The 24,729-nt window shown below is 35.8% G+C and overlaps 1 pseudogene; it reads right to left on the bottom strand.

The window, feature by feature from the left end:
* Positions 1-21,396: 21,396 nt before the first annotated feature.
* LOC117336754 lies at positions 21,397-24,497 on the bottom strand (annotated as a pseudogene).
* Between the last annotated feature and the right edge of the window lie 232 nt (positions 24,498-24,729).

Here is a 24,729-nt window from a genome sequence, read left to right on the forward strand (position 1 = left end):
CCGAGTGAGGTTTAGGTTACAAATACATTATCCGAGTGTGGGTTTGGTTATAAATACATTATCCGAATGAGGAGTTGGTTACAAATACATTATCCGAGTGAGGTTTTGGTTACAAATACATTACCCGAGTGTGGTTTTGGTTACAAATACATTATCCGAGTGAGGTTTAGGTTACAAATACATTATCCGAGTGTGGGTTTGGTTATAAATACATTATCCGAGTGAGGGTTTGGTTACAAATACATTATCCGAATGAGGGTTTGGTTACAAATACATTACCCGAGTGAGGTTTTGGTTACAAGTACATTATCCGAGTGTGGTTTTGGTTATAAATACATTATCCGAGTGTGGTTTTGGTTACAAGTACATTATCCGATTGAGGTTTTGGTTACAAGTACATTATCCGAATGAGGAGTTGGTTACAAATACATTATCCGAGTGAGGTTTTGGTTACAAATACATTATCCGAGTGAGGGTTTGGTTACAAATACATTATCCGAGTGAGGTTTTGGTTACAAATACATTATCCGAGTGAGGTTTAGGTTACAAATACATTATCCGAGTGAGGTTTTGGTTACAAATACATTATCCGAGTGAGGTTTAGGTTACAAATACATTATCCGAGTGAGGGTTTGGTTATAAATACATTACCCGAGTGTGGTTTTGGTTATAAATACATTATCCGAGTGAGGTTTTGGTTACAAATACATTATCCGAATGAGGAGTTGGTTACAAATACATTATCCGAGTGAGGTTTTGGTTACAAGTACATTATCCGAGTGAGGTTTTGGTTACAAGTACATTATCCGAGTGAGGTTTTGGTTACAAATACATTATCCGAGTGAGGTTTTGGTTACAAATACATTATCCGAGTGAGGTTTTGGTTACAAATACATTATCCGAGTGTTGTTTTGGTTACAAGTACATTATCCGAATGAGGGTTTGGTTACAAATACATTATCCGAGTGTGGTTTGGTTACAAATACATTATCCGAATGTGGTTTTGGTTACAAGTACATTATCCGAGTGAGGTTTAGGTTACAAATACATTATCCGAGTGTGGTTTTGGTTACAAGTACAGTATCCGAGTGTGGTTTTGGTTATAAATACATTATCCGAGTGTGGTTTTGGTTACAAGTACATTATCCGAGTGAGGTTTTGGTTACATATAATTATCCGAATGTGGTTTTGGTTACAAATACATTACCCGAGTGTGGTTTGGTTACAAGTACATTATCCGAGTGAGGTTTTAGTTACAAGTATATTTTCCGAGTGTGGTTTTGGTTATAAATACATTATCCGAGTGTGGTTTGGTTACAAATACATTATCCGAATGAGGGTTTGGTTACAAGTACATTATCCGAATGTGGTTTTGGTTACAAATACATTATCGGAGTGAGGTTTTGGTTACAAATACATTATCCGAGTGAGGTTTTGGTTACAAGTACATTATCCGAATGTGGTTTTGGTTACAAATACATTATCCGAGTGTGGTTTTGGTTACAAATACATTATCCGAATGTGGTTTTGGTTACAAGTACATTACCCGAGTGAGGGTTTGGTTACAAGTACATTATCCGAGTGAGGTTTTGGTTACAAGTACATTACCCGAGTGAGGGTTTGGTTACAAATACATTACCCGAGTGTGGTTTGGTTACAAGTACATTATCCGAGTGTGGTTTTGGTTACAAATACATTATCCGAGTGTGGTTTTGGTTACAAATACATTATCCGAGTGAGGTTTTGGTTACAAGTACATTATCCGAGTGTGGTTTTGGTTACAAGTACAATTATCCGAGTGTGGTTTTGGTTACAAATACATTACCCGAGTGAGGTTTTGGTTACAAGTACATTATCCGAGTGTGGTTTTGGTTACAAATACATTACCCGAGTGAGGTTTTGGTTACAAATACAATATCCGAGTGTGGTTTGGTTACAAGTACATTATCCGAATGTGGTTTTGGTTACAAGTACATTATCCGAGTGTGGTTTTGGTTACAAATACATTATCCGAATGTGGTTTTGGTTACAAATACATTATCCGAGTGTGGTTTTGGTTACAAATACATTATCCGAGTGAGGTTTTGGTTACAAGTACATTATCCGAATGTGGTTTAGGTTACAAATACATTATCCGAGTGTGGTTTTGGTTACAAGTACATTATCCGAGTGAGGTTTTGGTTACAAGTACATTATCCGAGTGTGGTTTGGTTACAAGTACATTACCCGAGTGTGGTTTTGGTTACAAGTACATTATCCGAGTGTGGTTTGGTTACAAATACATTATCCGAGTGTGGTTTGGTTACAAGTACATTATCCGAGTGTGGTTTTGGTTACAAATACATTACCCGAGTGTGGTTTTGGTTACAAATACATTACCCGAGTGTGGTTTTGGTTATAAATACATTATCCGAGTGAGGTTTTGGTTACAAATACATTATCCGAGTGAGGGTTTGGTTACAAGTACATTACCCGAGTGTGGTTTTGGTTACAAATACATTATCCGAGTGTGGTTTGGTTACAAGTACATTATCCGAGTGTGGTTTAGGTTTCATGTATATTATCCGAGTGAGGTTTTGGTTACAAATACATTATCCGAGTGTGGTTTTGGTTACAAATACATTATCCGGGTGTGGTTTGGTTACAAATACATTATCCGAGTGTGGTTTTGGTTATAAATACATTATCCGAGTGAGGTTTTGGTTACAAGTACATTTTCCGAGTGAGGTTTTGGTTACAAATACATTATCCGAGTGAGGTTTTGGTTACAAGTACATTTTCCGAGTGAGGTTTTGGTTACAAGTACATTATCCGAGTGTGGTTTGGTTACAAATACATTATCCGAGTGAGGTTTTAGTTACAAGTACATTTTCCGAGTGAGGTTTTGGTTACAAGTACATTTTCCGAGTGAGGTTTTGGTTACAAATACATTATCCGAGTGTGGTTTTGGTTATAAATACATTATCCGAGTGAGGTTTTGGTTATAAATACATTATCCGAATGTGGTTTGGTTACAAGTACATTACCCGAGTGTGGTATCGGTTACAAGTACATTATCCGAGTGTGGTTTTGGTTACAAGTACATTATCCGAGTGTGGTTTTGGTTACAAATACATTATCCGAGTGTGGTTTAGGTTTCATGTATATTATCTGAGTGAGGTTTAGGTTACAAATACATTATCCGAGTGAGGTTTAGGTTTCATGTATATTATCCGAGTGAGGTTTAGGTTACAAATACATTATCCGAGTGAGGTTTTGGTTACAAATACATTATCCGAGTGAGGTTTTGGTTACAAGTACATTATCCGAGTGTGGTTTTGGTTACAAATACATTATCCGAGTGAGGGTTTGGTTACAAGTACATTATCCGAATGTGGTTTAGGTTATCAATACATTATCCGAATGTGGTTTGGTTACACGTACATTATCCGAGTGTGGTTTAGGTTTCATGTATATTATCCGAGTGAGGTTTAGGTTACAAATACAATATCCGAGTGTGGTTTTGGTTACAAATACATTATCCGAATGTGGTTTGGTTACAAGTACATTATCCGAGTGTGGTTTAGGTTTCATGTATATTATCCGAGTGTGGTTTGGTTACAAATACATTATCCGAGTGAGGGTTTGGTTACAAGTACATTATCCGAATGTGGTTTAGGTTATCAATACATTATCCGAATGTGGTTTGGTTACACGTACATTATCCGAGTGTGGTTTAGGTTTCATGTATATTATCCGAGTGAGGTTTAGGTTACAAATACAATATCCGAGTGTGGTTTTGGTTACAAATACATTATCCGAATGTGGTTTGGTTACAAGTACATTATCCGAGTGTGGTTTAGGTTTCATGTATATTATCCGAGTGTGGTTTGGTTACAAGTACATTATCCGAGTGTGGTTTGGTTACAAGTACATTATCCGAGTGTGGTTTTGGTTACAAATACATTATCCGAGTGTGGTTTTGGTTACAAATACATTACCCGAGTGAGGTTTTGGTTACAAATACATTATCCGAGTGTGGTTTGGTTACAAATACATTATCCGAGTGAGGTTTTGGTTACAAATACATTATCCGAATGAGGAGTTGGTTACAAATACATTATCCGAGTGAGGTTTTGGTTACAAGTACATTATCCGAGTGTGGTTTTGGTTACAAATACATTATCCGAGTGTGGTTTAGGTTACAAATACATTATCCGAGTGTGGTTTTGGTTACAAATACATTATCCGAGTGTGGTTTTGGTTACAAATACATTATCCGAGTGAGGTTTAGGTTACAAATACATTATCCGAGTGTGGTTTGGTTACAAGTACATTACCCGAGTGTGGTTTGGTTACAAATACATTATCCGAATGAGGAGTTGGTTACAAATACATTACCCGAGTGTGGTTTTGGTTACAAATACATTATCCGAGTGTGGTTTTGGTTACAAGTACATTATCCGAGTGTGGTTTTGGTTACAAGTACATTATCCGAGTGTGGTTTGGTTACAAATACATTATCCGAGTGTGGTTTGGTTACAAATACATTACCCGAGTGTGGTTTGGTTACAAATACATTATCCGAGTGTGGTTTGGTTACAAGTACATTATCCGAGTGTGGTTTTGGTTACAAATACATTATCCGAGTGTGGTTTTAGTTACAAATACATTATCCGAGTGTGGTTTTGGTTACAAGTACATTACCCGAGTGAGGTTTTTGTTACAAATACATTATCCGAATGTGGTTTGGTTACAAATACATTATCCGAGTGTGGTTTTGGTTACAAGTACATTATCCGAATGAGGGTTTGGTTACAAATACATTATCCGAGTGAGGTTTTGGTTACAAATACATTATCCGAATGAGGAGTTGGTTACAAATACATTATCCGAGTGAGGTTTTGGTTACAAGTACATTATCCGAGTGTGGTTTTGGTTACAAATACATTACCCGAGTGTGGTTTGCTTACAAATACATTATCCGAATGAGGAGTTGGTTACAAATACATTACCCGAGTGTGGTTTTGGTTACAAATACATTATCCGAGTGTGGTTTTGGTTACAAATACATTATCCGAGTGTGGTTTTAGTTACAAGTACATTATCCGAATGAGGGTTTGGTTACAAATACATTATCTGAGTGTGGTTTTGGTTACAAATACATTTTCCGAGTGAAGTTTTGGTTACAAATACATTATCCGAGTGTGGTTTTGGTTACAAGTACATTATCCGAATGAGGGTTTGGTTACAAATACATTATCCGAGTGAGGTTTTTGTTACAAATACATTATCCGAGTGTGGTTTTGGTTACAAGTACATTATCCGAATGAGGGTTTGGTTACAAATACATTATCTGAGTGTGGTTTTGGTTACAAATACATTATCCGAGTGAAGTTTTGGTTACAAATACATTACCCGAGTGTGGTTTTGTTACAAGTACATTATCCGAATGAGGAGTTGGTTACAAATACATTACCCGAGTGTGGTTTGGTTACAAATACATTATCCGAGTGAGGTTTTGGTTACAAATACATTATCCGAATGAGGAGTTGGTTACAAATACATTACCCGAGTGAGGTTTTGGTTACAAATACATTATCCGAATGAGGAGTTGGTTACAAATACATTACCCGAGTGAGGTTTTGGTTACAAATACATTATCCGAGTGAGGAGTTGGTTACAAGTACATTACCCGAGTGTGGTTTTGGTTACAAATACATTATCCGAATGAGGAGTTGGTTACAAGTACATTACCCGAGTGAGGTTTTGGTTACAAATACATTATCCGAGTGAGGAGTTGGTTACAAATACATAACCCGAGTGAGGTTTTGGTTACAAATACATTATCCGAGTGAGGAGTTGGTTACAAATACATTACCCGAGTGAGGGTTTGGTTACAAATACATTACCCGAGTGTGGTTTGGTTACAAATACATTACCCGAGTGTGGTTTTGGTTACAAATACATTATCCGAGTGAGGTTTTGGTTACAAATACATTACCCGAGTGTGGTTTTGGTTACAAGTACATTATCCGAGTGTGGTTTTGGTTACAAATACATTATCCGAGTGAGGTTTTGGTTACAAATACATTACCCGAGTGTGGTTTTGGTTACAAATACATTATCCGAGTGTGGTTTGGTTACAAATACATTATCCGAGTGTGGTTTTGGTTACAAATACATTATCCGAGCGAGGGTTTGGTTACAAATACATTACCCGAGTGTGGTTTTGGTTACAAATACATTATCCGAGTGTGGTTTGGTTACAAATACATTATCCGAGTGTGGTTTTGGTTACAAATACATTATCCGAGTGAGGTTTTGGTTACAAATACATTATCCGAGTGAGGGTTTGGTTACAAGTACATTATCCGAGTGAGGTTTTGGTTACAAATACATTACCCGAGTGTGGTTTGGTTACAAATACATTATCCGAGTGAGGTTTTGGTTACAAATACATTACCCGAGTGTGGTTTTGGTTACAAGTACATTATCCGAGTGTGGTTTTGGTTACAAATACATTACCCGAGTGTGGTTTTGGTTACAAGTACATTATCCGAGTGTGGTTTTGGTTACATATAATTATCCGAATGTGGTTTTGGTTACAAATACATTACCCGAGTGTGGTTTTGGTTACAAGTACAATTATCCGAGTGTGGTTTTGGTTACAAATACATTACCCGAGTGTGGTTTTGGTTACAAGTACATTATCCGAGTGTGGTTTTGGTTACATATAATTATCCGAATGTGGTTTTGGTTACAAATACATTACCCGAGTGTGGTTTGGTTACAAGTACATTATCCGAGTGAGGTTTTGGTTACAAATACATTACCCGAGTGAGGTTTTGGTTACAAGTACATTATCCGAGTGAGGTTTTGGTTACAAGTACATTTTCCGAGTGTGGTTTTGGTTACAAATACATTATCCGAGTGAGGTTTTGGTTACAAGTGCAATATCCGAGTGTGGTTTAGGTTTCATGTATATTATCCGAGTGAGGTTTTGGTTACAAATACATTATCCGAGTGTGGTTTAGGTTTCATGTATATTATCCGAGTGAGGTTTTGGTTACAAATACATTATTCGAATGAGGGTTTGGTTACAAATACATTATCCGAATGTGGTTTTGGTTATAAATACATTACCCGAGTGAGGTTTTGGTTACAAGTACATTATCCGAGTGTGGTTTGGTTACAAGTACATTATCCGAGTGTGGTTTGGTTACAAGTACATTATCCGAGTGTGGTTTTGGTTACAAATACATTATCCGAGTGAGGTTTTGGTTACAAGTACATTATCCGAATGAGGGTTTGGTTACAAATACATTATCCGAGTGTGGTTTGGTTACAAATACATTATCCGAGTGTGGTTTTGGTTACAAGTACATTATCCGAATGAGGGTTTGGTTACAAGTACATTATCCGAGTGAGGTTTTTGTTACAAATACATTATCCGAGTGTGGTTTTGGTTACAAGTACATTATCCGAATGAGGGTTTGGTTACAAATACATTATCTGAGTGTGGTTTTGGTTACAAATACATTATCCGAGTGAAGTTTTGGTTACAAATACATTACCCGAGTGTGGTTTTGTTACAAGTACATTATCCGAATGAGGAGTTGGTTACAAATACATTACCCGAGTGTGGTTTGGTTACAAATACATTATCCGAGTGAGGTTTTGGTTACAAATACATTATCCGAGTGTGGTTTTAGTTACAAATACATTATCCGAGTGAGGTTTTGGTTACAAGTACATTATCCGAGTGTGGTTTTGGTTACAAATACATTATCCGAATGAGGAGTTGGTTACAAATACATTACCCGAGTGAGGTTTTGGTTACAAATACATTATCCGAGTGAGGAGTTGGTTACAAGTACATTACCCGAGTGTGGTTTGGTTACAAATACATTACCCGAGTGTGGTTTTGGTTACAAATACATTATCCGAGTGAGGTTTTGGTTACAAATACATTACCCGAGTGTGGTTTTGGTTACAAGTACATTATCCGAGTGTGGTTTTGGTTACAAATACATTATCCGAGTGAGGTTTTGGTTACAAATACATTACCCGAGTGTGGTTTTGGTTATAAATACATTATCCGAGTGTGGTTTGGTTACAAATACATTATCCGAGTGAGGGTTTGGTTACAAATACATTACCCGAGTGTGGTTTTGGTTACAAGTACATTATCCGAGTGTGGTTTTGGTTACAAATACATTACCCGAGTGTGGTTTTGGTTACAAGTACATTATCCGAGTGAGGGTTTGGTTACAAATACATTACCCGAGTGTGGTTTTGGTTACAAGTACATTATCCGAGTGTGGTTTTGGTTACAAATACATTATCCGAGTGTGGTTTGGTTACAAATACATTATCCGAGTGTGGTTTTGGTTACAAATACATTATCCGAGTGAGGGTTTGGTTACAAGTACATTATCCGAGTGAGGTTTTGGTTACAAATACATTATCCGAGTGAGGGTTTGGTTACAAGTACATTATCCGAGTGAGGTTTTGGTTACAAATACATTACCCGAGTGTGGTTTGGTTACAAATACATTATCCGAGTGAGGTTTTGGTTACAAATACATTACCCGAGTGTGGTTTTGGTTACAAGTACATTATCCGAGTGTGGTTTTGGTTACAAATACATTACCCGAGTGTGGTTTTGGTTAAAAGTACATTATCCGAGTGTGGTTTTGGTTACATATAATTATCCGAATGTGGTTTTGGTTACAAATACATTACCCGAGTGTGGTTTTGGTTACAAGTACAATTATCCGAGTGTGGTTTTGGTTACAAATACATTACCCGAGTGTGGTTTTGGTTACAAGTACATTATCCGAGTGTGGTTTTGGTTACATATAATTATCCGAAGGTGGTTTTGGTTACAAATACATTACCCGAGTGTGGTTTGGTTACAAGTACATTATCCGAGTGAGGTTTTGGTTACAAATACATTACCCGAGTGAGGTTTTGGTTACAAGTACATTATCCGAGTGAGGTTTTGGTTACAAGTACATTTTCCGAGTGTGGTTTTGGTTACAAATACATTATCCGAGTGAGGTTTTGGTTACAAGTGCAATATCCGAGTGTGGTTTAGGTTTCATGTATATTATCCGAGTGAGGTTTTGGTTACAAATACATTATCCGAGTGTGGTTTAGGTTTCATGTATATTATCCGAGTGAGGTTTTGGTTACAAATACATTATTCGAATGAGGGTTTGGTTACAAATACATTATCCGAATGTGGTTTTGGTTATAAATACATTACCCGAGTGTAGTTTGGTTACAAATACATTATCCGAGTGAGGGTTTGGTTACAAATACATTATCCGAGTGTGGTTTGGTTACAAATACATTATCCGAGTGTGGTTTTGGTTACAAGTACATTATCCGAGTGTGGTTTTGGTTACAAGTACATTATCCGAGTGTGGTTTTGGTTACAAGTACATTATCCGAGTGTGGTTTTGGTTACAAGTACATTACCCGAGTGTGGTTTTGGTTACAAGTACATTATCCGAGTGTGGTTTGGTTACAAATACATTATCCGAGTGTGGTTTTGGTTACAAGTACATTATCCGAGTGTGGTTTTGGTTACAAGTACATTATCCGAGTGTGGTTTTGGTTACAAGTACATTATCCGAGTGTGGTTTGGTTACAAATACATTATCCGAGTGTGGTTTTGGTTACAAATACATTATCCGAATGAGGAGTTGGTTACAAATACATTATCCGAGTGAGGTTTTGGTTACAAGTACATTATCCGAGTGTGGTTTTGGTTACAAATACATTATCCGAGTGAGGTTTAGGTTACAAATACATTATCCGAGTGAGGTTTTGGTTACAAGTACATTATCCGAGTGTGGTTTTGGTTACAAGTACATTACCCGAGTGAGGTTTTTGTTACAAATACATTATCCGAGTGTGGTTTTGGTTACAAGTACATTACCCGAGTGAGGGTTTGGTTACAAGTACATTATCCGAATGAGGGTTTGGTTACAAATACATTATCCGAGTGAGGTTTTGGTTACAAATACATTATCCGAATGAGGAGTTGGTTACAAATACATTATCCGAGTGAGGTTTTGGTTACAAGTACATTATCCGAGTGTGGTTTTGGTTACAAATACATTACCCGAGTGTGGTTTGCTTACAAATACATTATCCGAATGAGGAGTTGGTTACAAATACATTACCCGAGTGTGGTTTTGGTTACAAATACATTATCCGAGTGTGGTTTTGGTTACAAATACATTATCCGAGTGTGGTTTTAGTTACAAGTACATTATCCGAATGAGGGTTTGGTTACAAATACATTATCTGAGTGTGGTTTTGGTTACAAATACATTATCCGAGTGAAGTTTTGGTTACAAATACATTATCCGAGTGTGGTTTTGGTTACAAGTACATTATCCGAATGAGGGTTTGGTTACAAATACATTATCCGAGTGAGGTTTTTGTTACAAATACATTATCCGAGTGTGGTTTTGGTTACAAGTACATTATCCGAATGAGGGTTTGGTTACAAATACATTATCTGAGTGTGGTTTTGGTTACAAGTACATTATCCGAGTGTGGTTTTGGTTACAAATACATTATCCGAGTGTGGTTTGGTTACAAATACATTATCCGAGTGAGGTTTTGGTTACAAATACATTATCCGAATGAGGAGTTGGTTACAAATACATTACCCGAGTGAGGTTTTGGTTACAAATACATTATCCGAATGAGGAGTTGGTTACAAATACATTACCCGAGTGAGGTTTGGTTACAAATACATTACCCGAGTGTGGTTTTGGTTACAAATACATTATCCGAGTGAGGTTTTGGTTACAAATACATTATCCGAGTGAGGAGTTGGTTACAAGTACATTATCCGAGTGTGGTTTGGTTACAAATACATTATCCGAGTGTGGTTTGGTTACAAATACATTACCCGAGTGTGGTTTTGGTTACAAATACATTATCCGAGTGAGGTTTTGGTTACAAATACATTACCCGAGTGTGGTTTTGGTTACAAGTACATTATCCGAGTGTGGTTTTGGTTACAAATACATTATCCGAGTGAGGTTTTGGTTACAAATACATTACCCGAGTGTGGTTTTGGTTACAAATACATTATCCGAGTGTGGTTTGGTTACAAATACATTATCCGAGTGTGGTTTTGGTTACAAATACATTATCCGAGTGAGGGTTTGGTTACAAGTACATTATCCGAGTGAGGTTTTGGTTACAAATACATTATCCGAGTGAGGGTTTGGTTACAAGTACATTATCCGAGTGAGGTTTTGGTTACAAATACATTACCCGAGTGTGGTTTGGTTACAAATACATTATCCGAGTGAGGTTTTGGTTACAAATACATTACCCGAGTGTGGTTTTGGTTACAAGTACATTATCCGAGTGTGGTTTTGGTTACAAATACATTACCCGAGTGTGGTTTTGGTTACAAGTACATTATCCGAGTGTGGTTTTGGTTACATATAATTATCCGAATGTGGTTTTGGTTACAAATACATTACCCGAGTGTGGTTTTGGTTACAAGTACAATTATCCGAGTGTGGTTTTGGTTACAAATACATTACCCGAGTGTGGTTTTGGTTACAAGTACATTATCCGAGTGTGGTTTTGGTTACATATAATTATCCGAATTTGGTTTTGGTTACAAATACATTACCCGAGTGTGGTTTGGTTACAAGTACATTATCCGAGTGAGGTTTTGGTTACAAATACATTACCCGAGTGAGGTTTTGGTTACAAGTACATTATCCGAGTGAGGTTTTGGTTACAAGTACATTTTCCGAGTGTGGTTTTGGTTACAAATACATTATCCGAGTGAGGTTTTGGTTACAAGTGCAATATCCGAGTGTGGTTTAGGTTTCATGTATATTATCCGAGTGAGGTTTTGGTTACAAATACATTATTCGAATGAGGGTTTGGTTACAAATACATTATCCGAATGTGGTTTTGGTTATAAATACATTACCCGAGTGAGGGTTTGGTTACAAGTACATTATCCGAGTGTGGTTTGGTTACAAGTACATTATCCGAGTGTGGTTTTGGTTACAAATACATTATCCGAGTGAGGTTTTGGTTACAAGTACATTATCCGAATGAGGGTTTGGTTACAAATACATTATCCGAGTGTGGTTTGGTTACAAATACATTATCCGAGTGTGGTTTTGGTTACAAGTACATTATCCGAGTGTGGTTTGGTTACAAATACATTATCCGAGTGTGGTTTTGGTTACAAGTACATTATCCGAGTGTGGTTTTGGTTACAAGTACATTATCCGAGTGTGGTTTTGGTTACAAGTACATTATCCGAGTGTGGTTTTGGTTACAAGTACATTATCCGAGTGTGGTTTTGGTTACAAGTACATTATCCGAGTGTGGTTTTGGTTACAAGTACATTATCCGAGTGTGGTTTTGGTTACAAGTACATTATCCGAGTGTGGTTTGGTTACAAGTACATTATCCGAGTGTGGTTTTGTTACAAGTACATTATCCGAATGAGGGTTTGGTTACAAATACATTATCCGAGTGTGGTTTTGGTTACAAATACATTATCCGAGTGTGGTTTTAGTTACAAATACATTACCCGAGTGTGGTTTGGTTACAAGTACATTACCCGAGTGTGGTTTGGTTACAAATACATTATCCGAGTGTGGTTTAGGTTACAAATACATTATCCGAGTGAGGGTTTGGTTACAAGTACATTATCCGAGTGTGGTTTTGGTTACAAATACATTATCCGAATGTGGTTTAGGTTACAAATACATTATCCGAGTGAGGGTTTGGTTACAAGTACATTATCCGAGTGTGGTTTTGGTTACAAATACATTATCCGAATGTGGTTTAGGTTACAAATACATTATCCGAGTGAGGTTTTGGTTACAAATACATTATCCGAGTGTGGTTTTGGTTACAAATACATTATCCGAATGTGGTTTAGGTTATAAATACATTATCCGAATGTGGTTTAGGTTACAAATACATTATCCGAGTGTGGTTTGGTTACAAATACATTATCCGAGTGTGGTTTTGGTTACAAATACATTATCCGAGTGTGGTTTGGTTACAAATACATTATCCGAGTGAGGTTTTGGTTACAAATACATTATCCGAATGAGGGTTTGGTTACAAATACATTATCCGAGTGTGGTTTGGTTACAAGTACATTATCCGAGTGTGGTTTTGGTTACAAATACATTATCCGAATGTGGTTTAGGTTACAAATACATTATCCGAGTGTGGTTTTGGTTACAAGTACATTATCCGAGTGAGGTTTTGGTTACAAATACATTATCCGAATGTGGTTTAGGTTACAAATACATTATCCGAGTGAGGGTTTGGTTACAAGTACATTATCCGAGTGTGGTTTTGGTTACAAATACATTATCCGAATGTGGTTTAGGTTACAAATACATTATCCGAGTGAGGTTTTGGTTACAAATACATTATCCGAATGTGGTTTAGGTTATCAATACATTATCCGAGTGTGGTTTTGGTTACAAGTACATTATCCGAGTGTGGTTTTGGTTATCAATACATTATCCGAGTGTGGTTTGGTTACAAGTACATTATCCGAGTGTAGTTTGGTTACAAATACATTATCCGAGTGAGGTTTTGGTTACAAATACATTATCCGAGTGTAGTTTGGTTACAAATACATTATCCGAGTGAGGTTTAGGTTACAAATACATTATCCGAGTGTGGTTTTGGTTACAAATACATTATCCGAGTGTGGGTTTGGTTATAAATACATTATCCGAGTGAGGGTTTGGTTACAAGTACATTATCCGAGTGTGGTTTTGGTTACAAATACATTATCCGAATGTGGTTTTGGTTACAAGTACATTATCCGAGTGTGGTTTTGGTTACAAATACATTATCCGAGTGAGGTTTTGGTTACAAATACATTATCCGAATGTGGTTTAGGTTACAAATACATTATCCGAGTGTGGTTTTGGTTACAAATACATTATCCGAGTGTGGTTTGGTTACAAATACATTATCCGAGTGAGGTTTTGGTTACAAATACATTATCCGAATGAGGGTTTGGTTACAAATACATTATCCGAGTGTGGTTTGGTTACAAGTACATTATCTGAGTGTGGTTTTGGTTACAAATACATTATCCGAATGTGGTTTAGGTTACAAATACATTATCCGAGTGTGGTTTTGGTTACAAGTACATTATCCGAGTGAGGTTTTGGTTACAAATACATTATCCGAATGTGGTTTAGGTTACAAATACATTATCCGAGTGAGGGTTTGGTTACAAGTACATTATCCGAGTGTGGTTTTGGTTACAAATACATTATCCGAATGTGGTTTAGGTTACAAATACATTATCCGAGTGAGGTTTTGGTTACAAATACATTATCCGAATGTGGTTTAGGTTATCAATACATTATCCGAGTGTGGTTTTGGTTACAAGTACATTATCCGAGTGTGGTTTTGGTTATCAATACATTATCCGAGTGTGGTTTGGTTACAAGTACATTATCCGAGTGTGGTTTGGTTACAAATACATTATCCGAGTGAGGTTTTGGTTACAAATACATTATCCGAGTGTAGTTTGGTTACAAATACATTATCCGAGTGAGGTTTAGGTTACAAATACATTATCCGAGTGTGGTTTTGGTTACAAATACATTATCCGAGTGTGGTTTGGTTACAAATACATTATCCGAGTGAGGTTTTGGTTACAAATACATTATCCGAGTGTGGTTTTGGTTATAAATACATTATCGGAGTGTGGTTTAGGTTTCATGTATATTACCCGAGTGTGGTTTGGTTACAAGTACATTATCCGAGTGTGGTTTTGGTTACACGTACATTATCCGAGTGTGGTTTGGTTACAAGTACATTATCCGAGTGAGGTTTTGGTTACAAATACATTACCCGACTGTGGTTTAGGTTTCATGTATATTATCCGAGTGAGGTTTTGGTAATAAATACATTACATGAATGTGTTTTTTGGTGACAAGTACATTATCCGAATAAGGTTTTAGTTAGAAGTACATTATTCCATAAAGGATTTAGTAACGAATACATTACCCGAGGTTTTTGGTCACAAGCAGATTATCCGAGTTTGAATTTGGCTATAGTATATTTTCCGAATGAGATTTTGATATGTATATTGTCTAAATACGCAATACAATTGTTTTACATTATCAATATAGCTATACATTACCGACCGCATCACATGTTACATATTTGACTACTTTTACTGATCATCATTTAGTACATCTTAACCCTACTATTACTGACGTCATCATTTGTCACAATTTATCATGGCCTGATCCTATTTGGAGATAGCAATAGTTTAATCGTTTAATCACAATAAGTTTCCTAAGGATATCATGAGAAGTATTGATGGCAAAATTTACTGTTTGAACGAGATAATTGCTCGCTTGTCCTGTGAACGTCCAGAGCCGGAGGTTTTGATTTATTTGGATGATATAGAAACTCCACACAACAGCAGCTCCTAGAATGCGACTGTATGTATTTATTGCTTTCGAAAGCAAATGTCAATATACTTATTTTCCCCAACAATGACGAGTAAATAAATAATAATTGATGCAGAAAAGTAAACAATGGCGATATCATTTGATGCCTTTATTAAAATTGATACCTGTATTATATAAGGATGTTAATAATTAAGTAATGAATCCAGTGAATACGACGGGGAATATCATATTAAATAAGTAATTACGTTAGTATCCGTTGGTAATGTAAATATTCCATCTATTGTTTGGAAATCATGCCTTCTATTTCGATTATCGGTGATGGAAGAAAATAATCATGTCTCACTTATAAAGGTATAATTATCTCAACTTTTATGATAAGTTTTTCTCGAGGTCTGTTATAACCTGGTACTTCAGTACCATAAATATATAGAGAAAAGTCAAATCTCGCTATCTAAAAGTCAGTGGGATCATATTCCGTACGGGCGTCATTCTATTTATCTGTCAACTAAATTGTATTCATATCGACAGTATACTAGCATCTTGTAAAGGTTCAATGCTTATATTTATATTCATTTAGATTTTTCGATTGAACAGAAATGCGTTTGAATTTCCCGCTTATAGTATAAATGAAGTCAGTAAGATCCAACCCGAAAACAGCCAAATTTTCAAGAAGAAATTATATAGTTCCTCGTGTTATCGTAAATGACACGCTAATAAAAGTACATAAATGATATGTGTTTAGAAAGGAAAACCCTAATTTTCAAAATATAACATCTTAACATCTTATATCCATTCTGCGTGTAAATGTCAAAAACATTTAAAGACATGTTGTTATGTATGCGATTGTTTTAATATACCAACAAATATATACATATCTATAGATTGACACTGCATTTTCATCTAACCACATAACATAAGTACTGCAAATGGAGTGAAAGAGGGTACTTCAAAATCGCCATTTTATAGAGAATGGAAAGCTTGTGTTCATTTATTCCAGAAAATAGATTTCCATTGAACGCTGTGGTGTGTTTTCCTTCTTGCATTTGGATTAGTCATATTGCCATTTGTATCTGCTAACATTATCAGTATGTGCCGTCATCTTTTATGCAATTCTACTACACAGTCTCCTCTTAAGACGACGATCATCGTCTTTTGTTCCCTATTGAAAATATTTAGGAAAGGGTTTCTTAATGCTGTGTTCTTTTCTCGAGATATCTATATAAATATATATATAAGTGTACAGAAGTGTTTACTGTAGAATGATTACATTTGATATGCTTGAACTAGGTCCGACTGAGAAAACGGCAAGCCTCCTAAACAACCATACAGTATTATTGATCATAAAATAAATCGAATATGATCTAATTAGATCATAATATTGATCATTAATTCATCAACCTTTTCTTCCAAAATCCTATGTCGTCATTTTTTTGCGGCAGTAAAGACTTGCAAAATACAAACGCATGCAGTAGAACACATTTTTATAGAAATCAGTTTTTGATACAGCTTATGTTAAATAACAGCTGCTGTTCTTGTGACTCGTCAGTGAAGATTTGGAGTTATCACAGTCTAACATAAAAAAACCCAAGAAAGACCCAGAAAAGATCGCAAACATATGCATGCTTAAAGTATCGTGTAAAGTAAATGAGGCCATTTTAACTAGAATCGAAATTCAGAATGTTTTTCTTATGTCTACATTGCATACTTACAGCCACGTGAAATTTATCGATGAAAATTGCATCATTTCTTTTAATATTAGTTGGAACCAACATACTTCTTGCCGACAATCCATTTCTCGCTGTAGCTTTCAATATTGGATTTTAAACGAATGTCAAGTTCATGTGTAAATTCCGAACAGTGCTACTATTGTATTGACCTCTGTGATAACGTGACATTTTGGGTTTGTTTGCAGAGTAAGAAGGGCAATATATAATAGCTGTTGTCCCATCAGACCTGAACGGGTATGTGACTCAAAAGCTCGAGCAGATTAAGTTCTACTACATTGTATATAACCTTAGACTGTAGTAGGTTCCAGTAGGTAAATCATTAATGAGATTAAAATTTCAGACTGATAGTGCAACATGATTTTTTCAGCTGTTAAACTTTTCACGGAAGAAATAAGACGGTTGAAGTAAACTTGATTTATATATGAAATTATATAACGGTCTATAAATTTGTAATAATTTTATTTTCAAAGTATATAATTTCCGTGATCTCGTCTATCCTCGAAAAAGACAACGGTAAACTTAACAGGCCAGACAATGTATTGTTAATTTGTTAATATCAAATAAAACCTACATTTTTTGTATTTCAGCTCCTCTGTGTCTGTTTTCTGCCAATACGCTTGTCAGCGAGCTATTGAACTCATCCTATGTAGACAATGACGTCTAATTTTTCATACAGTTAACGTGCTTCTCAATTTTTCCTATATAGACAATGACATCAAATTTATCATAAGTTAACGTGCTACTCAATTCTTCCTATATTGATAATGACGGTTAATTAATCATAAAAGTCTACTCAACTCATCACAAATATACAGTGACGTCGTTTGTTAAACAACTTTGTCAGCAAACTAATAATTTTTCCCCAAATATAGCTAATTATTTAAGTCATTATCCAACTATACATCGGTTTTCGATTCCTTAAAAACATATCAACTGTAGTTTTAACAATAATTTTTGTTACTACTCAGCCTCTGGGAATTGTCGGCATTGTTAATTACATAGGAACGATACCACAATTCTTACTCAAAATCGACAAAACAAGGACATGGAGTCACTTGAAAATGTTGAGATGGAGAATAAAACCTTGCGTTCAAGAAGGATAGACGGGCCTTCTGCTTCAGGACACCTACCGTACAAATAAAGTACCAATCTGGGTTGTCATATTATCTAACTGGAAACTAGCGCGGCGACCTTGTTACCATGTTACTGATATACTGTATTGGTGTTCATTTTATAATTGCGAGGAATTGATCGACTATCGTCTACACATGATTTGATTTATTTTATTTGTATCAATATCTACAAGAGGATTGGGCACAAGTTTTCAAACTTATATGAAGCCCTTTCCCAATTATCATGATTTTTTTACAATTTTGATACAAGATGACATGACATTTGAAATATTAACAATTATATTTGGAGAGAGAGAGAGAGAGAGAGAGAGAGAGAGAGAGAGAGAGAGAGAGAGAGAGAGAGAGAGAGAGAGAGAGAGAGAGAGAGGTATTGCGATTCGAATTTATTCAAATATTCTATTGATAAATTTAGTTTAATTATTTACTAAACAAACAAACAATTCCGATTCCGATAGCAGAAGATTAAACTGTTCGCTGCCCAAAAACACACTGCTATTTCTACACATTTGATCAATATCAAAATGTCATTGGTCGAACGTAACATTGGTCGAGCGCTGCATTAATTATTGAACAGTGCTGGTGGCTGGTTATATTATATATCGTAAAACATTACGTTGATCGATGTTGTTGACTGGTGTAAGCTAGTGCATTTTCCCCGCTGCAAAAAATGACACCAAAGCCGTGATGCGTATTATTGACAAGACATCGCAACTTAAAGTTTCTTCACGAAAAATATCGCAAACCGAGTTAACCAACAAGTCTTGTACGGTTTCAACCAAAAATGTATCCCTCTCCAACGAAACCGGTACAAATTTCAGCCATAAAGGCGATCTCGTTCTGCAAAGCACCAGTTTGTGAAACGTTCCCTATCTACTGTATGTACACGTTCCTTTACCATATGGTGTAAGCCAAATATGAACTATGTGTCAGGTCTAACCATGGTAATAGACTCGAGTCAAGTTAGTACGGCTACTAGAGACACACAAGGCCTGTTTTCATTAAACCGTACTCGTGCTCTAATATACATTGTGTGTTCATATACTTATATTTCTATTTCCACTCAATTTAGACTCAATGAACCTACCACAGTTTACTCAAGTCATTTTTCAATGAACTATATCAAGTCCGGCGTAGGAATACATTTGTCGAGCTTAGACTATATTTTTTTAATTCCTTTTTAAAAGTGATCATATCTATATAATTTAATTCCTTTAAAACTAATATTTGTTTTAATTCGTTATCAAGTTTGTTCACGAAAGGAAACCTGAAAGTATTAACCATATGTAGACGAAGGGTGATGACGTACATTTCGGTAAGTTCTGTGGTAGACTTGCACAAGTCCCTATTTGTCAAAGACAAAAATATTGTACAAAATATCAAAAAATATAAATATAAGGATTGAATAAAGTTATGTTGAGGTGTATGGGGGTATAAACCTCAATAGGTCTTGAGACAATTTTATTATGAACTGCTTTGCTTCGCAGTTCATAAAATTTGTCTCCAGACCTATTGAGGTTTATACCCCATACACATCAACATAACATTATTCAATCCTTAAATGGTTATAAATCTGGTATCTGAATAAATACTAAGTTTTAACTTAAAACAATCATGCACTGAATAGATGCTTTGTCCATTGGATGATTCCGACCTTGCTGAGAAATCGGCGTGCATTTGTTGATATTTTCACTGCCTCGCTTTCGAAGCAACCATGTGATTTAAGGAAATAGATATGATCCAAAGGATAAGGTGCAATAAGGGCCATTTTTGGCCCCATCATAGATTTTCTTTGTTTTTGCAACAAAGGTGCATAGATATATGGGCTTTATAAAAAAAGTAAATTTAATGCGTTTCCGTGTTATGTTGCCTAGCAACCAGCCTGACAACAAAGGCATGCTAATTTTGCTAATTTCAATGATTTCTGCCATAAAAATTACTTGTTACTGGACCGAATTACAATAAATACACTATTTGTTTTTTCCTTTAGTATACTCAGTATTGTACATGGCATTCATAGAGGTATGGATACTTTATAGAAGGCTATTTTGATCTTAGCAACCACATATTTACCATAGCAACCACATCAAAATTACTTCAAAACATCACAAGTTGATTTAAACAACGTAAGAATCAGTAAATAACTTTTTAAATAACCGTTAAAATGCTATTTACCAGGGAAGTTAGACAGACAGTAGGGTTGTAACATCACATACAATACCATAATAGTAACGCGTCAGTCTTTGGTTAAATGGTTTAGTGGTAAAAATTGAAGGATATGATCACTAGCTTCCCACTAACCTAGGGGGTGAACAACCACTAGTTGTTGTACGTTGTGAATTGTACATTGATGGATATTTCTCATCAAAGTGACTGACTGTTTAATGTTTATGACATATTAAGCACTTCTGACAAAATTCCATTGCAGCAGGATGAATAACAAAGTCCAAGAAGCAGTTTAAATATTTTATATTAACACTTTATATGACATTATTAACAATAAGTCATTATATGAACCAATTATATCATTGGATACCATATGTATAAACAAAAATATTGAAATATCATGTCATCATCTTAGAATAATATCATCAACACATATCAACATATCATGCCATCAAACTATTATACACATCATCAAAGTATCAAAACAATGAAATAGCATGTTATTAGAATATCAAAGTATTGTTTCATCAACAATAAATATAGAATGCCATCGGTATATCAAAATATCTAATAAAAAAATCATAACATGTCATCAGAATAGCAAATGGTCATGGCATCAAAATAGATCAGAATATTAAAGGATCATGTTATCAACAAAACATTATGGCATCAGAGTATTAAAGGATCATGTTATCAACAAAACAGCATGGCATCAGAGTCTTAAAGGATCATGTTATCAACAAAACAGCATGGCATCAGAGTCTTAAAGGATCATGTTATCAACAAAACAGCATGGCATCAGAGTCTTAAAGGATCATGTTATCAACAAAACAGCATGGCATCAGAGTCTTAAAGGATCATGTTATCAACAAAACAGCATGGCATCAGAGTCTTAAAGGATCATGTTATCAAGAAAACAGCATGGCATCAGCATATTATAGGATAGTGTTATCAAGAAAACAGCATGGCATCAGCATATTAAAGGATAGTGTTATCAAGAAAACAGCATGGCATCAGCATATTAAAGGATCATGTTATCAAGAAAACAGCATGGCATCAGAGTATTAAAGGATCATGTAATCAACAAAACAGCATGGCATCAGAGTATTAAAGGACCATGTTCAACAAAACATTATGGCATCAGAATATTAAAGGATCATGTTATCAACAAAACATTATGGCATCAGAATATTAAAGGATCATGTTATCAACAAAACATTATGGCATTAGAGTATTTAAGGATCATGTCAAGAAAATAACAAAATAGCATGTTATCAGAATATAAAAAAAAAATGTTGTCATAGAATATCATCAAAATATCATGTTAATCAAGATATAATCAAAGTAGCATGATTAAGGTGAACATAATTTTCCAATGGTTAATGAATCCTGATATTACAGGAATTAAGTGATTTCATTTGAGAAAATATAGATATTTACCAAAATGTCCACTAACATGTGTGACCACATAGCTGATACAAAAAACATCTAATCAACATTACGTCCGATGAGAAATGATAAAATATCAATGTCATAATATCCACCAAAATAAACCGTACACCTTATCACTCCTCCGGGTCACTATTGTCGCTATCAGATCCGTCTACAAGTTCTGGAACCTTAGCAGCGTCTTCCAGAAATGCAGACCAGTCTTTTACGCCCCTAACACTTCCCACATGTCGTGCATATCCCAGATACCAAACAACAGCTGATACGTGTGCGCATGTGCCGACAACTCGAGCTCCAGTCTTGCATTGACAAAACCAGCCTAAAACAACAGCGGGACTGTACTCAATCCAAAGAAGATATTTCTTCGCACTGGTGTGTCGACTTTGAATACGGGCACGTAGCATACCATTAACCTCATCATTAACCATGATTGTGTAGTCGCCGTCCTCGCTTAAGTGCTCTGATGTGTAAGAACGAGCAAGCTTCACTTGGTACACTCCTATAGTCAGGTTTCTGATGTCTTCTTCTGACATGGAGGGAAACTGGTCAACAGCATCGGCAACATCTATAGATTTCCAGGAGTGATTTCGGGTGTCGAGATTCTCCTCCTGGACACGCTGCTGAAGAGCATTCCCCTTGGACGCCAGAACCTAAAACAAAAAACAGATACTTTGATCCATTCATCATTCATGCCACAATTCCAGACTCAAAATAACCTTATAACCATTTTTTGATATAACGATAATGTTAAGTTTTTGCAAAGAGATGTCTCTACAAATGTAAAATTAATCAACTCTAGTGACAAAAATTATGGTAATACACAGTCCGACTCATGAGATATAGTGTATCCTAGTTTTTTTCTATTTAAGTTTTTATTACCTTCATCTTAGCTGCTACCAGTTGGTCACCTTCAGTTGTGCCAGTGTTGAGTGGTGTTCGGTAGCGGTTGCACAGGGCTGCAAAAAGCCGCACGTAGTCGCCGATGGCTGGTATCTGTGTGTTCGGCATGACATTCTGAAGATATCGCCACTGCTTCAACCGTCCATTTACTGACTCGACTATCCATCGTATTTTTGTAACGAGTCGAGAAGCATTGGCCTGGAACAGAACATAACACAAACACTTTAAATATTTTTTTTCTATTTATGACATTCTGAACATATTTAATCAAAGTGACAGATGTTCCCCAACAAGTGTATAAATATGTAAATAATATGGATACAGTTCTCAGTAGCTCTATATGATGCGTTTGTCTGCAAACATCTGGCATTCATATTGACATGATGTATAAAAGTTCAATACTTATTTATGTTTACATTTCATACATTTTTTTTTCAAAATGTATGATGACTGCACAATATTTGGTAATGTTGGGAGCATCAACACAACACTAATTATAATTGTTTATGTCACAGAAGAATTGCAATGGAACAACCTCTAGGTAATTGTATTACTTAATTAAATTGTAGGTTTATACTCATAGTAATAACATTGAATATTTTGTAATATTACCTCTTCTGTTGTGTGTTGTTTTTGACCTTTCTGAAGGAATGTTGGCATCTGGTACTTTATTCCGAGTTCACTCAGAAACTCCAGGGAATCCCTAAATCCTCTGTCCACAACTAGGAGGTCATCTGTCTGCAGCCAATCCTTCATGTTCTCCATGTTGGTCTTGATATTGTGTTTCAGTATGGAAGCATCGTTGTTTTTTTAATCGGCGTGATATGGTCCCAGAATAGAAACGATGTACCCAGTTGTCGTTACGATTACCATGGGTTTGACGAGTGGTCTATTTTTATGTATGCTGTAAGATCTTCGTTGAAATTGAAAATTTTTACTCTTTTCAATGTATATGTATGTGCCGTCCACAACTAATATAGCGGGTTTGTTGATCATGGTGCCAAACAATTCTTGCGCTAGTGGTCTTGTATGGTGTTCAATTACGTCATCTCGTGTTACATGCTGGAATCCCACATTTCTTGGTGTGAAATTAACAGAAAGAAATTGTCTTGCACTCATAATCGCCCTGCGCACACTAGATTTTCCTATATTAAATAAAGTGGACAGTAGTCGGTTTGACATACCTGTTCTCAATTTAACGAGCAATAACGCAATACATGTTCTACTTGTTCGGTTTTTTGTACATCTAATGGATGTGCTACTCGATAAAAGTAAGCATAAGTCATTGAAGTCAGCTTTTGTAATGCCTGTGAGATTCTGATAATCAGAATCAGTTAAAGAATGGTTATTATCAAAGTCAATTCGGTATCGTTCATTTCGCACTGCAATAGCTCTTATGTTTGCAATTAGTGACGAAATATCAGTTTTATTGAAATATGTGCTGCCTTCCTGAGAATTCGTCGAGTTGTCGGTCACAGAGCAAAGTGCCTCTTCATTAAAATATTTATCTGAATCAAGGTGTTTACAGCAACATCTAGATCCAGCTAGAAGCAGATGACCCTTTTCTACAAATAGTCTAGTTCTGCAGTCGATGGAAACTGTCATCAATTTTGAACCTCTCTTTTTGCATATACAGCAGGTGGAATGACTGTTACCAGATGACAAAATGGATAATGGAATAAGGGCGTTGGATATATAAATAAATATTCAGAACAAATGATTTAAAAAAAACAAAACTTTTATATCTATAAATCAGTTATTAGATAGAACAGCACCCTAAATGATCGACCCATATATTCCGTTTCCATTATTGATACGATGATATCAATCATATTTTGTAAACATGAATGAAAAAAACCAATCATGCAGTGAACAACGATAAGATATCAACAAAGC

This window comes from Pecten maximus, chromosome 10 (assembly GCF_902652985.1).
Source record: "Pecten maximus chromosome 10, xPecMax1.1, whole genome shotgun sequence".
NCBI lineage: Eukaryota > Metazoa > Mollusca > Bivalvia > Pectinida > Pectinidae > Pecten > Pecten maximus.